The sequence below is a fragment of the Molossus molossus genome, unplaced genomic scaffold (assembly GCF_014108415.1).
Source record: "Molossus molossus isolate mMolMol1 unplaced genomic scaffold, mMolMol1.p scaffold_m16_p_17, whole genome shotgun sequence".
Classification (NCBI taxonomy): Eukaryota; Metazoa; Chordata; class Mammalia; order Chiroptera; family Molossidae; genus Molossus; species Molossus molossus.
In genome coordinates this window covers 54,998-71,089 of record NW_023425352.1, presented here as the reverse complement: position 1 = coordinate 71,089, position 16,092 = coordinate 54,998, and positions in this window count along the sequence as shown.

Genomic DNA, 16,092 nt, shown 5'->3' with positions numbered 1-16,092 from the left:
CAAACAGGGACGAAGGAAAGAGGAGGCGGGTCCCTCCGTGAGCGGCTCCCAGCAGTTCCGTCTCCTGCTGCCGTGTCGGCTGCTGCAGTTTCATCTTCCTAGAAGCCAAATGTCGATGCCTCATTGTAGACTGCACACTGCTCAGGATCATTTTCGCTGTTGGAATCGCACAGTAACATAGAATTACATACATTTGTGGAAGTTTTGCAAGTCGCAGCAGCAGCGGCGAATCTCGCACTTGCCCAGCCCCTCGGGCACTGAGCCTCAGACGCAGGCTGGTGGGGACTGCGGGCCCCATCACAGGCGCCCCCCTTTCTGTCACGGGAGGCTGAGGAGCCAAGGCTGGGACAGGCAGGCCCGTGGCCGGGACTACCGGCACCATGGAAGGCACTCGGGAGTGTTTTCCTCCATCTCTACAGCTTCCAGGCACCCACTGGCGTATGCGCCTCCAGGAACTGTGAGCAGGGACCCAAACGACCCAGATACACCCACGTTCAGAGCAGCACTGATCACAAAAGCAAGGGGTGCAAGCAACCCCAGATTCACTGGCCAGAGGACTAGGAAAGCAAAATGTGGTCTATAAATACAAAGGAATGTTATTCAGCTTAGAAAGGAAGGGCATTCTGGTAGATGCTACAATGTGAAGGAACCTTGAGGGCATTATGTTAGATGAAATAAGCCAGTCCCAGGAGGACAAACTCTCTGCGATTCCACTTCTGAGAGTCACCTAGAGTAGTTCAGGTGACAGACACAGAGAGCAGAAGGTGGCTGCCAGGGCGGGGGGACGGCGTGATGGGTGCAGAATCGCACTTTCACAGGGTGAAGAGTCCTGGATGTCAACAGTGGCCAGGGCTGCTCAACAATGTCGATGGACAGAACGAGACTGAATTACACACTAAAAAATGATTAAGATGGTGAGTTTTATGTTACGTGCATCTTACCACAATTGCAAATTTTTTAAAACAGTTAAAAGAAAATAAACTATTGGCAGCCCCTTGACTGATGTCGATCTTTCTGTATATGCAGCAGCAAGCAGAGCCTTTTCCGGTCAATCACTTTCTCTGTAACCCATGAGGACAAGTTGCACCATGAAGTCCTGCTAGTGAGAATGCAGCGACTAGCCCAGCCCACTGAGCGGGCACGAGCTGCCTCCTGCTTCACCTCATTCACTCCCCAAGTCCGCAAGGTCAGCATTGTCTGCATTTCGCAGATAAGAAAACGGATGTTCAGCAAATCAACAAAAAACAACAACACTGAAAACTATTAGCTCTAATGAAAGCAAAGAGTAGCGGAATGGACAGGAGATAAAGGAAAAATAAGCAATGCTTTCCCACGAACTAGCAACATCCAATTTGAAATTGTTTTTAAAAAATAACCCCATTTACAACAACAACCCTAAGTACGAAATACTTGGGAAGCACTACTGGGGAATATAAATGAGAGAAATTGGGACAAGGGGCTGGAGTGAAAAAATGACCTTTTACCTGATGTAGTGGACTGAACCTATGTGTGTCCCCCAACCTGAAAATCATACTAACTCCTAACCCCTGCTGTGGTGGTATTAAGAGGGGGACCGTAGGGAGGTGACTAGGTCATGAGGGTGGAGCCCTCATGAACGAAGTTAGTGCCCTTACGAAACAGACCTCAGAGAGTCCTGGCTGGTTTGGCTCAGCAGTTAGTCAGCCCACGGAGCAATGAGTCGTGGGTTCGATCCCAGTCAAAGGCATGTACCTCGACTGTGGTTCGTCCCTGGCCCTGGTCGGGGTCGTGCAGGAGGCAGCCAGTCACTCTCAGAGATGTACAGGTCAGCTCTCTGCTTGGACACAGGACGCCCACCACCCCCACTTCCCTGGGAGGTTCCCAGTGGGGCCAACTCGGCACAGAGTGTCAGGAAGACTCAGCTGTTATTAAGGAAGAAATAAACGGCTGCTGACCAGGCTAAAGAAATGGCTCAAGAAAGTTTAAAAATAAGCCCATCCATTCATTGTTTTCTGTATATCAAGCGCTTTATGCCCATGAGCTCATTTGAATGCCACAACCACCCTAAAAAGTGTAGGCCACTGTAATCATCCTCACTGTGCGTGTAAAGTCACTGAAGCCACAGAGGTGCGATTATGTGACGAGGAAGTGGTGCAGCAAGGACTCGACCTCACAGAGGGGACTGGTTTCCAGACCTGCGCTCTCGGCCAATACTCGCACCCCTTCCAACCCCACGGACGGCTGCCAGGCCAGCACAGAGAGCTTCTCTCTGGGGTCGTGGACAAGGGCACACAGCGGAAAACACCAGCTCTGGGAGCTCACAGGTTCCAGGTTTTCACTCTGTCACCCTCCCATGATGAACAACCCCGTGTAGGGAATCTTAGTCCTTTTTAAAAGACTATTTCTGAAAGTAAAATTATTCAGTTAAAGGTGAAGATCATTTTAAGACTCTTGATACACATTATACAAATCGTCTTCTAGAAAAGAAGGACCAACTGATACCCCGTTAGCAACACATGAGGTATGTACCCATCTTCTCAACTGTTTCAGCTTTTAAAGGGCCCTTCTCTTTACATTAAAAAACTGTTTTTCTTTATTGATTTTAGAGAGAGAGGAAGGGAGAGGGAGAGAGAGATAGAAACATCAATAAGAGAGAACATCAACTGGCCGCCTCCTGCACGCCCCCCACTGGGGATGGGCCCACAACCTGGACAAGTGCCCTGACCGGGAATCGAACCGGTGACCTCTTGGTGCAGGGTCCATGCTCAACCACTGAGCCACACCAGCCGGGCTCTTTACATTTTAATTTGCACTTTTGACGAGGTTGAACATTATATTTCAAGTATACTAGTTTTTTTAAGTGAATTATCTGTTCATGTCCTTTTCCTATTTTTTAGGTTGCTATAAGTTTGCCATAAGAAAATCTGTGAAGCAATTTCTTCCACAGCTCAAATAGGTTGGAGACAATTCTGGATGTGAAACTAAAGTGACCACTTTTAAGCTGGTCACACTTTCACTGCACATGACCAAACAGAACCTAGAAAATGAAAACTTCTTTCAATGTCCATTTCTGGCCCTGGCCAGTGTGGCTCAGTTGGCTGGAGCATTGTCCAGCATGTCATAATGTTGCAGGTCTGATTCCCAGGCAGGGCACATGCCCAGGTTACAGGTTCAGTCCCTGGTTGGGGCAGGGTTAGGAGACAACCGATTGATGTTTCTCTCTTGTCTCTCAAATCTATAAAAACATATTCTCGGTTGAGGATTAAAAAAATATTAAAAATTATATGTATATCCATTTCCCCTTGGGGCTTGTTAAATGGGGATTTAGTTTCAGTTAACTACAGATGACTCTCTTGCGTTCAGGAAAGCCGTCTAGAACTTTAAGGTACGCCAAGGAACAGGCTCGCGTTCTTCTCTCGGCGCCAAGGACACGTGTCTGTGGCACGGGGTTGGTACAGGCCCATCTTGCAGGTGAGGAATCGGTCAGAAAAGCAGGGACTGGGACGAGTGACAGGCCCCAAACTCCAGCAGCAGGTGGGTCTCACTCTGCACGGAAGCAGCAGCGCTAAACCTGAAGACCACCAGGGGTTCGGATCCTTAGCCTTCACTTGTTTCTTCTGGAGACTTACTGACTCAAAATCACCACTTCAAAGCTCACGACACTGGACAGTAGTTGGGAGAACTGCCCTTTCCAGGCAACAAACAGTCCCTGTGCAGAGAACAGAACTGACCACGGAGGGAGAGGAGGACGCCTGTCGGCCAGCGGCCATAGCCCCGCACGAGTCAGACGCGGGCAGACACGATCCGGGGACACGCGGGGACCTAAGACTCGGCTCGGAAACCTGTTGGCAAGTGGAGAGTGGCGCCGGAAATGAACCGTGAAGAAAGTTAAGTGAAAAGTGCTCGGGCTGAAAGGAGTGAATGGGACGTGGTCTCAAGAGAAATAAAACAACTGTGTTTCGAACGTAAGACCAAAGGGCTGCCTACAGACACCGAAGTAGCAAAGTCTCCCCTCTGCACACACCCCAAGTATGACCCACAGGACATGCTAACGAGATGGAAAAGGGACACGTCAAACAGCAAATGAGGGGTTTCTGCACAGCATACAGAAGTCTACCTACAAAAACGATGGCGTGTGGTATTTAAAGAAACTAAAACAAGATGGTACTTCGGGGGGTATTATATGTCTTTCCAAGGGAAATCTTTGTACTAAAGTTTTCTTTCATCCAGAGAAACAAAAACCATGAAGTGCAGATCCTTCCAGAGCATCTGAGCTCCAGAGCTGGAGAGACCACCTCATGGGCGTTCAGAAGCGGGCTCCCTCCTTCCAACAACGCTGACACCGCGGCAGCTGAGGGAGGCCCACAGCCCCGGGAGCTGGGGGGCCCTTGACAGTCCCTGGCTCAGTCAGGGTTGCTCCTGTGGCCAAGGTGTCACTGTAAGAAACACCTTCCTTCTCAAGCTCCTGTTGGGGGAGGGGTGCCAAGCTGAGAAAGAGGCTGTTAGCTTTTCTGTGGGCTCTGGGTCTGCTCCCTTTAATGTTCTTTGAGAGCAAAGGATGGATCCCCTGGTAGACATTCTTCCCTACTGAACTATGCTTTTTGAATGACACACCCAAGACCAAATCCAGGTAGAATTAATGTGAATTAAATGTCGGCAGAGTGGCGTAGTTTTGGGGACTCTTGCAGCGGCTTCTGGACGAGCTGGAGGCTCTGTGCTCAGGCAGCGCAAGGAGCAGCCCAGGGCGGAGCAGCTCGGTCTCTCCGGTTGGCAAGCCCCTTCTCCCTTCTCACCTGGCACCAGCACTTAGCTTTCTGGTCACCTTGTTACCACCACTGAAGCCAGGAGCAGAGGACATGGAGACTCATCCTACCATTCTTCACAGTGTTTTGAGTATGTGAAAATGTCCATAATAAAGTATTTTAAAGTTGCTTTTATATGAGAAAATAAAAACAGGGTGGGTCATCCCAAGGACACCAGCTCCAGCTGCCCCTGGACCTGGCCGCAGCTCACCCACGAAGAGCAGTGCTGTCCACTGTCTCACGGAGGGTCCTGATCCCCGGCCCGTTTCCCAGGTCATCGCGCCATTCGTGTCCTGGACACACATGGCGACCGTTCACCGCCATGTGAAACGCGTACCCTGCCGAGCTCACGGCGGGTCACCTGGACTGAAGGAAGAAGTAACACCTGACGAGGCTGTTTTGTCTCACGAGCTCCCACCAGTGTCCACATCAAGTCATTTTCAAAGTGTTCCGTGGGGCCAATACAGTTGGACAAACCTGCCATGGTTTTTAAAGCAGGAACTTAAGAATCAGGGCGAAAAGAGGGCAGAATTTTAGGAAGGAACTACATGTTTTCTTGATCCTTCTAAAATGAGCTTAGAGAATCTGGGCACATGGAAGTTGCTCAGGTGCTCTTTAAGAGTCCCACACACCTGCATGACGGGCAGGCAAGCATTCCGGTCCCCACTCCCACTGGTCCCACAGCTCCCCCTTTTCCTCTACCACGACCCGCACCTCCTCCAGGCTTCCCCACACACACCTGCAAACACCCAGCTCTCTGAAGCACACACTCAGCCTCTCTCTTTTGTCTCAGCTACAAAAAAACCTGGCCAAAGTACAAGCCAGGCAGACAGGAAGTGGCAGTGACCTGGCACCGAAGCCTGGGTCCTCCTGGACCTCAGTACTCACGGTCAAGAACACAACACGGACCATCAGATCACTCGGACCCTCCCTAGGAGCCCAGTGCTATCAAACTTGACTCATGTTTTCACTGAAGTTCCACAACATATCTCTGAGGTTGAGCAATTTCATGACAGAAGAAATGGACCAAAAACAAAAAACACTTTGCCAAAAGGTTGGGGAGCGCGGGGCCATCTTCACAAGGACTCACGCTAAGAGCTTGGACACAGATGAGATCAGGTGGGCACCTGCGCTCTTCATCACGAGCTCCAGCTGTGAAAGGCTACGGTGAAGAAACGTCAGGACAAGACTGAGACCTGCACAAGGTGCAGCGAATCGAGAGACCGGTCAGCTGAGTCCAGAGATGCTCTGCAGGGAGCTGGCAATGGTGGGACCGTGTTGGTTCCTCTGCCCATAAAGGAGCCGAGTTCTATCAGCTCCCCTCGGAGGCCCCAGGCCTGGGGACCGACTCATCCTTAGCTAGAACACCAGCTTACTAAGTACAATGAGAACTGCAACCTGAAAGAAAACCGACACTCAAGTGTCTGCAATTCAATTCACCCACTTCTCAGATGGCAAAACCAACATGGGAACCGCCAGAATGTTGCGGGGTGGACACTGGTATAGCACTGAGGTTGTTAGTCACTGAGTCATAAAAACCTAAGACACTGAGTGTTCTTGGACAGGGCTGCTCCAGCCCCTCCCACTGCAAACACGTGACCTTGGCAGCCAGCAGAGCAGGGCTACTGACTCAGCTTCAAGGGTCGATGCAGATCACAGCTTCCCAGTAACACACTTCCCTCAAAGCTCAGCAGAACTTGTGTCATTTCACTGTTTTGAAATTCTGGAAACGCACAGGTGCAGGGGAAGGTAGAAGAGGGAATAGGGGGAATAAATGGTGATGAAAAAAATTTCAGCCCGGCCGGTGTGGCTCAGTGGTTGAGCGTGGACCCATGCACTGAGGTCGCCAGTTCGATTCCCAGTCAGGGCACACGCCCAGGGGGTGGGCCCGATTCCCAGTGGGGGCATGCAGGAGGCAGCCAGTCAATGTTCTCTCTCTCTGATGTTTCCCTCTCTCTAAAATCAAAAAAGAAAAAAATATATTTAAAAAATAATTTTAATTCAGTAAAAAAAAAAAGAAATCCATCCTAGGTCACCGTCCTCACCAGCTTTAGGATGACTTCCCGACCTTCAGTTTCAGACACTGACAAATTCAGTGTCTGTCCCAAACTGTCCCTATGAAACCAGAGTAACTAGAGAGTTGCCGTTCCTCCTGGGAACACCAGGGCATCCGTCCAGATGGGGGCTGGACTCCGGTCGGCAGGGCTGCTCGTGGGCACAGGGAAGGGTCCAGCTTCACTCAGCAGCCACACTCTCGTCTGGTGTATGTACTGAATGCGGGGAAGGTTTTCATTTGAAAAGTGTTTTGCTGCCTTTTAAAAGTTCGCAAACCACTGATTTAGATGGTCTTCCAAGGTCTCGTCCAGGTGTTAAATTATATTTTTTAATTTAAAAATTATTTCATTCAACAAGTATCTGGAAAGTGACTCCCTAAATGATAAGACTATTAGGCATGGTGATGACAACAGTGCACAATGTCCTGATAAATGGAGACTCTGCCCTCAGGGAACCAACCTATTGTTTGGTTTCTCTAAGAAATTGAATAGTGCCCTGGCTGGTTGGCTCAGCAGTTAGTATTGGCCAGCGGACAGACCAGAGTTGCGGGTTCAATTCTGGTCAAGGGCATGTACCTCGGTTGCGGTTCAGTCCCCGGCCCTGGTCGAGGTTGTGCGGGAGGCAACCAGTCTCTCTCACATCGATGTGTCTCTCTCTCTCTCTCCTTCCCCCTTACTCTATCTGAAGATAAATGGGGAAAAAAAATATCCTTGGGTGAGGATTAAAAAAAAAGAAAGCAATTGAAGAGTGATATAAATATCACGGGCAGTCACCAAATGATTCAGTTTTACGTATTCTAGGTGTTAAAACAAAATCACAAGGTTTCCCGAAATTCGGCTGGTACACATTTCTCCTATGGACACTGCTTCAAGTATTCCTTCTCCTCTGCCCAAAACTCAGAGACACAGGCTGAATAATGCAGACAAAACCAGTTGTAAATTGAAAAATCACAATAGATTTTATTAAAATATACATAAACACCCTCATTTTTCTGAGTTCATTGGTTTGGGGGTCCAGTGGAAAGCAAGAGAAAGCAGGGCTGGCGCCGAGAAAGGAAGACAGAGCAGGTGCCCGGCAGCCGCCCGGCCGGCCACGAGCAGCCTGAGAAAGGCAGGTGGCGCCAACCTGCAGCCGCACCACAGGGCCCTGCAGCCACATGGGGGGGGGGGGGGGGGGGCGGCGCATCACAGAAGGGGGGGGGCGCAGTCACACCATGGGGGCCCGTGGTGCATGTTGTTTGGTCGGCTCCAGCTCTGAAACTCTGCTGTCCTCATTCCGTTATTAGGCAGAAATGCTACAAATTAACTATGTATAGCAGGTACTCACAATGAAAAGTAAACAAATGCTGAACTTTTGAGGAAGACAACAGAAATACAGAAGTTTGATGCTTTAAAAAAATGTATTGATGTTACTGTTTTATTCACACTAATTAGTGTACACAAAAATGTGTATCATGTTTATTTCAAAAAAATTCTATGTTCCATGAGAACTGTGTAAACAATGTAAAATGTTTCTACTGCATAACAAAAGAAGGAAAATCAGCATCCCCATGTAGTGTTAGGAAAATAGTTCAGATAATTGGAAGTTATAGTAAAACAAAATGAAATATTACAGAAGTCTTTTCATGAAATTGATTTATGATCTAGAAGCAATACATTTCATGTTTTCAGTCACTTTGGTGTAAGTGAAATTAATTAATACAAAGCAAAAAAAATCCCCAAACCAAAACTCTCATCTGGTTCTCACAGGACCTGAAGCTCCAGGGTGAGGTGCAGCCCTGCTGCACGGCCAGGGGAGGCCGGGAGCTTCGGGGGACGGTGGGCAGTCAGGGCAGCCGCTCCCCCACAGCTGTGCTCCCCGCAGGAGCTTGAAAGGCTTCATGAAAACTTCACATTCAACGTGGAATGTAAAGTCATCTTGGGTTCCTCCGTTTAACAAATACAAATAGTGCCGCATTAAAGAAGCTGACAAGTCACATTTAAAGTAGAACATAAATTTTTTTAAAGTCGTATTAGTACAGTTTCTCAAGAAGTCCATACTTGAATAAAAGAACATACTACATTTTAAAAATGCAAGTTGAACAGCCCACTCACAATACGTTTTTAAGAAACAGAAACAACCGTCTGCATGCTACAAATATTTCTTCATTGATACGTACATTACTTTGACACCGGACAACTGAACTGATCTGAGGAATTTTTCACTGCATCATTTCGATAATTACAGTTTCTCATCTATATTGTCCAAATGTGGTAGTTTCCATTGTCTCTTTGCTCTGTCTGCTTTCTTCTAAAAGAGCCCTCCATCTGAGAGCTGTATCTGAGCCGTCAATGCACCCTTTGCTGTCATCCATCGCAGGAGCACACGGGGGATGTCCTCAGAGGATTTTCTCAGCGATGGAACTTAGGCTGTGACTTTCTGGAAAGACAGTCTTTAAAAGAAGAAAGAATCCGCGATGAGCTTCACACACTCACAGGAGTAATGCAGTGCTGCCTGTAGTCCCTTTCTGAGCCAAAGGGACAGGCTGTCAGCGCCCTGCCTGAGCGAGCTCCAGTTCTCAGACAGGCTGCCGGAGGGAGGGGGCACCAGGCAGCCAGGAGCACCTGGGAGGTTAGCTACCATGGTGACCTTCACACCATGACGTGTATGGAAAGTAAATGCAAGTTTTGAATGGTTTGTAAGTTAGAGGCTTACAAACACTTCTAGAAAGGCATAAATGAGGTAACATGAAAGAACTCATCAAAACTGATTGTGCCTGAATGGACCATGTATAAAAGAACTGTTAATATTTCACATGAACTACTTCAGGTATTAGTTCAGTGTTAGGAACTTAAGTTGTTACCTAAATTTTACAACCAAATAGATGAAAAAATTAAAACAATGAACAGTGGAGAAGTCAAGTGTGAAATAAAAGGTACTTTTTCATATTAGGTGATGTTAAAATCCTAGGACTGTATTGTTTGTTTTGTTTGGGTTATGGAGAGAGACTGGTGGGAAACCTACACCATTTCAAAATTCATTCGGAACAATCGCCAAGACAACGGCGGACTAGTAGCTCTGCAATGCCAGACAGTAAAAATTACGAAGTTACAATAAAACACCATCATCAATGAATCTAATACCATTATCTCACGTCCCATGTGAAGAAACGACGCCCAGGATGAGACGTATAAAAGGAGACAGAGACTGTCTCAAAAAGTGAGGATGCGAATGGCGACAGCCGCATGAAGGGTGGAAGAGCCCTGCCACGGAGAGGCGGGGCGGCCGCACACTGCTTCCCCGGCAGTGGGCGAGGAGGGAGGAGCACTCCTTGGTATCTGAGCTGGTATGCCCACCACACCTGCCTGCAGATTTTGGGATCTGAACTCACAACACCAGCATAGTCCAAACACTCAGGTTGGTAGTGCCCTCCTAGCGAGTGGCCGAAAAAATGCAAACCACGTCCAGAAGAGCTCAACTTTCATCCAGGCAACAGCTGATTTTAAGATGTATTCAAAATTTAAAGGTGCTAAAATGTGAAAAGTATATAATTTGAAGTCAGTGAAATATGGTAGACAGATAAATAAGTCAATAAAAGAGATGCATAGAGCCTAGACAACAAGGATTAGGCACATGATTATTATTATTATTTTTTTTTTTTATCCTCCCCCGAGGACATTTTTCCATTTTTTGTACAGACAGAGTGGGAGGGAGAGAGAGGAAGAGAGAGAGAGAGGGAAACATCGATGTGAAAGGGACACATCGAGTGGCTGCCACCCACACGACCAACCAGGGCCGGGGACAAACTTCAACCGAGGTACATGCCCTTAGCAGGAACCGAACCCGGGCCTCTCTGGACCTCAGGCAGATGCTCTAACCGCTGAGCCAAACCGGCCAGGGCGGCACATGATTAAAAATGTCAAACAAATAGCATATTATAAAACCATCAAACCAACGACAAAAGGATACATTTCTCAAATTACGGCACAAAGATTATTTAAGAAGAAAGTTAAATCCCTCTCTGAACCCTATTCTAACTAAAAAGTTGAATAAAAAAAAACCATTTAAGAACTGAAAAAAATAAATATAATTAAATAATAATCTTAAGAGATTGGCCTACATATTTTAAAACCATGCTCTCCACCAACCCCCCCCACCCACCCCCAAATATCCAGAGCATAAGCAAAAATAAATGGCAAATGTCCAACTGGAAAAAAAAATGTGTGTGTGTGTATACTTGGAATGGCAAAAGGCTACTATCTTTAAAGATCATAATTATAAATCAATAAGAAACAAAAATACCCTACCCCACACCTCAAGAAAAATAAGTAAAGGTCAAGAATAAGCAGCTGACAAAAGAATAAATACAGACAGCCAGATAAATACACCAAAAAAGTTCAAGTTCACTAGTAATGAAAAAGGTAAAATAAAACAATGATATAACAATTTCTGACTATCAAGTAGGCAACACTTTCATAAACTATCATATTCAGTGTTCGCAAGAGTGCAGGACAACCAGCACGCGTCGGTGGTAGATATAAAAACTGAGCCAACCTTTCTAAAATGTAAGTTAGCAGTAAGTGCAGATCCAAAGCCTTTTAAAATGTGCACTATGATTACATCTACAATGCTGCTTCTGAGGAATTTATCATAAGCAGTCAGACATGTGCACGAAAGCATGTACAACTTACATGTCAGTTATTTATAATATTGAAAATTGAGCCCTGACTGGTTTAGCTCAGTGGTTACTGCATTGGCCCATGGACCATTGAGACCCAGGTTCGGTTCCCGCTAAGGGCATGTACCTCGATTGTAGTTTGTCCGCAGCCATGGTTGGGGTCGTGTGGGTGGCAACTACTCAATGTGTCTCTTTCACATCGATGTTTCTCTCTCTCTCTCTTCCTCCCTCTCCCTTCCAGCTCTATCTAAAGATAAATGCAAAAATGTCCTCGGGTGAGGATAAAAAAAAAGAGAATTAGAAAACCACCTAAACACTCAACAATATATTTTAATAAATAAAACTATAGAATGGAATACAATGCAACTATTAAATAGTGTGTATCACTGAAGCACTGTTTATACTAATAAAAAATTAGAATAACCGAAAAACCTATCAGCAAGGAACAGGTTATACAATTACGGCATAACACTCCATGGAATGCTATACTATCATTAAAAAGAATGAGGCAGCTCTTATGTTCTGACGTATTCTTATCTTTGCCTGAAATATCTTCTTCCCACAGAGACCCACCTGGCACTTGCTCAGATGACACTTTACCAGTCAGTGTCCCTGCCTCCTACACAGAGCACTGCCCCTTCTCCTCACCCTGCGGCTCTATTTTCAACCATCGGACACTCCACCTGCTTATTCCTCATCTGTCCTCCCCCAGAGGAAGCAGACCCGAGGGCACAGACTGCGTGTGGTCCATGCTGTGACCTCGGTGCACAGCGCTCACCAGATACAGGGCGGAGGCATGGCGGATGGATGAACGGATAGCAGATGGGTGGGTGGATAAATGGATGGATGGATAGGGAGAAATCTCAAAGATTCAAAAGCATTAACAGTTTGTCTATGTAGCTATCATATGTCTTTTAACAAGAAAAAAGTCACGTCTACATACGTGTTGACACGTATTTAGGACACTGATGGCCTCTGGGAAGGGAAACGAGAAGACACTGGGGGACCCTTCACTGCTGCACTCGCAGCCGAGCAGACTGGAGGCCAGCCAGTGGGGAAGCCAGCACAGCTGTGAGCACTGCAGGCTGATGAGGGAAAATGACGCAATGTATTCTTAAGTGGGGAAAAAAACAGGCTACAAAATAACAAATACAGGAATACATGAGATAGGAAGGTTTAGAAGGATTAACTTCTAACATTTTTAGTTCACAAGATTTTAGATGATTCTGCTGCTTGTTTTTTCCTGTATTTTCTGAGGTCTCTACATGAGGTGCTGTTGTTCCATAATTTCTGAGCTGCTCTCAGGCACACAGCACTTGTTTGGCCAAGTGTGACAGCGCCCACACTGGGTCCTAGGCTTGGAGACACCCCGCCTGCCTCTGGGATCCCCACTTCAAACCTAGGGCACTCCTCTCTGCTGTGACGCTCCGACCTCTTCCTGCCACTGGCTTCCCATTGTTTTCACTCTCCATCACCCCTTCAGCTCCTTTGTCTTTCTCTTCCTTTCTTACCCAGAAAAACCCTAATCCTAGTAAAATTTAAGTACTTGCTTACTCTGAATCTCACCCAAGTAGTGGCACACGTCCAGAAAAAAGCCAGCAATTGTGTTCACTGTACTTACTTCAGATTTTTTACCAAAATACCAAATGATCCTTCAAGCCTGCAATACAAGTCTAACCCCACTTTGCAGGTAAATTCTATTTTCCACACTCTGAGATTGTTTCTTTCTGCTCCTCTGTCTCCCACAATCCCTGGACTAGTGACCTTCCTCTCCCACACTTCTGACAGAAGCTGCGGTCACCAGAGAACCCTCCTCTCCCCACACCACTCTCATTCGCCCACCTCTCTGTGCCTCTGTTCCGGCTCCTGTTACCACACAGATGCATCCCTGCTCGTTTCCAAGGCTGATCCCTGCAGTTTGCCCTGGCCCCATCCCCCACTGCCTTTTCAAGTATTTTCTCAACAATTATCCCTTTTTGCTCTAACATTATCAACTTCTCCCTCAATATGAATTCACTACCACTAGTAAACAAATACACCTAATATCACAAAGTGTCTTACCTGTTGCCATCACAGCACCACTCTGTCCTCCTTGATCCTTTACGTCTCCTCAACCCGCTTTCCCTCTGCCATCACAGTCAAACAGCACTGTTCGCCCAGCCAGTGTGGCTCTGTGGACCGAATGTCGTCCCAGGGACTAAAAGGTCCTGGTTCGATTCCTGGTCAGGGCACATGCCCAGGTTGTGGGCTCGATCCCGAGTGGGGGCGTGCAGGAGGCAGCCGATCAATGTTTCCCTCTCATATTGATGTTTCATCTGTCTCTCTCTAAAAATTCAATAAAAACATTAAAAACAAAACAAAAAAACCCAGCACTGCTCAAGGTCCCCAGTGATGGACGTCCAAGACGTCCTCAAGACAATGGCAATTCTCGGTCCTCTCTGTCCCTGACCTCTCCGCAGCATCCGACGTGGCCGACAACCCTCTCCTGGAAGCAGCCCTCTCTCAGCTTCCCGAGATCACAATCCACTGGATTTCCCTTCAATTCATTGGCTCCTCCTTCTCCACAAACCCCTCTCTTCTCCACCTACACACTCCTTCCAGGTGATCTCACCTAGCCTGTGGCTTCAAAAGGAAAATAGATGCTGAAGATTCACAGTTATTATTTTCAGCTCTGTGCTTCAGACCGACTACTGACTTGACAGAGGAGAACTACAGAACTACCCCGCTCCGCCCACAGGCCCTCCCAGGAAGAGGTGCCGCCATCCACCTAGTAGCTCACATCAAAATCCCAAAAGTCACCCTTTTTTATTTATTTATTTATTTATTTATTTTTTTTATCCTCACCCGAGGACAATTTTCCATTTTTTGTTCAGGTAGAGTGGGAGGGAGAGAGAGGAACAGAGAGAGAGAGAGAGAGAAACATCGATGTGAAGGGACACATCAAGTGGCTGCCACCCGCACAACCGACCAGGGCCGGGGACAAACTGCAACCAAAGTACGTGCCCTTAGCGGGAACCGAACCCGGGTCTCTCAGGACCGCAGGCCGATGCTCTAACTGCTGAACCAAACTGGCCAGGGCCCAAAAGTCACCCTTAACCCTCCCTTCCCTTGTACTCCACAGTGAGTTCATCAGCCAGTTCTAAACAACTCACCTGCAGAACAGACTGAATTCAAATCACCTTTGACTGTCGTACCACCACACCCCTAGTCAGTCTCCCTTTCTCCGTCTTGGCTCAGCAGTCCACCCTCCCACCAATACCAAGAGCACCCTTGTAAAGGGGAAACTAGATCCCGTCACTCGATGTCCCCATTACATGTAGAGTGCTTGTCTGATGCGCCTTCCTCCACTCTCCCTTCACATCTTACCCTCTGGCTGTGCTGGCCTGCTTCCCACCCTGCCGCAGGACACGGCTGTACCCACCCGCGCGGCCTCAGCGGCTGCTCTTCTCTCTGCCCATCTTCGGATGTCCACCTCCGGGTCATCAATTAAATGTCTTAAATGCCACCAAGTCAGTAAGGCCTTCCCCAGAAGCAACCCCCATCAATCCCCACATCTTACTTCATCTTTCCCACAGAAGCTGTCAACATCTGAGACTCACTCATGGGCGGCGTGCAGGCTTACCACACACCTCCTCCCAGTGGAATGCACCTAAGTCCTCACTGGAAATTCTTGACAGGTTCTTGGAACTGTGCAAAGCAACACATAACAGAACCAATTCTGCACAAGCTAATCGGTATAACAAGAGGTGAATCCCTAAGGCATCTCATCAATGCTGTTACGAGATGACAATGAACAAACACAATAACATGCAAGGACCGGCTATAATTTCTTAAAGATGAAAAGCGATCTTGTTTATCACTTATTCCCAGCATAAAACTGGTGTCTGGAACATAGAAGGTACTGAATAAATATTTGTTAGCCAGCTAAATGACTACTTCACACCTGGAAACCTGGACTGCGGTGGCTTTTGACATTACATTTACTTTATTTTAACATTGTACTACCAGAAAAGGTTAAGAACCAGAAAACTATTACAGTCTGATTATAAAATGGCTTTTTAGACCTCTTACCTACTCTGTTGACTAAAACTCCTTAATATATATTAGGAAATTACCTAAAGGTCCACTAGCAGGAAGCTGACCACACGAGATGAGACAGCCTCGCAGTGGGTGGCCGCCTCACTGTCAGAGAGCGAAGGAGACCCGCAGAAACTAGCACGGAGCCTGCACGTGATCTGGCCAATGGAAAGCACCAGGTCACAGGACAACACACTCAGTGATGCTCGTGTCTGAATGTGTGGACATATTATCTGACTGGACATGCACAGGCACGAGTATTTCTTTAAGCAAATTCTACTAAAAGTGGTTACCTCTCCAAAATGTCATTTGTTATAAGAAAACCAAAGCCTGCCAGGAACCACTTCTGGTTTCAGTAACTCAGAGTTCACCAGTTTGTTGATCACTCTTGCAAAGGTTTTAAAAGTTCTAACTTTTAAAAAACACATTACCGCCCTGGCCAGTTTGGCTCAGCGGTTAGAGCGTCGGCCTGCGGTCCTGAGAGACCCGGGTTCGGTTCCCGCTAAGGGCATGTACCTTGGT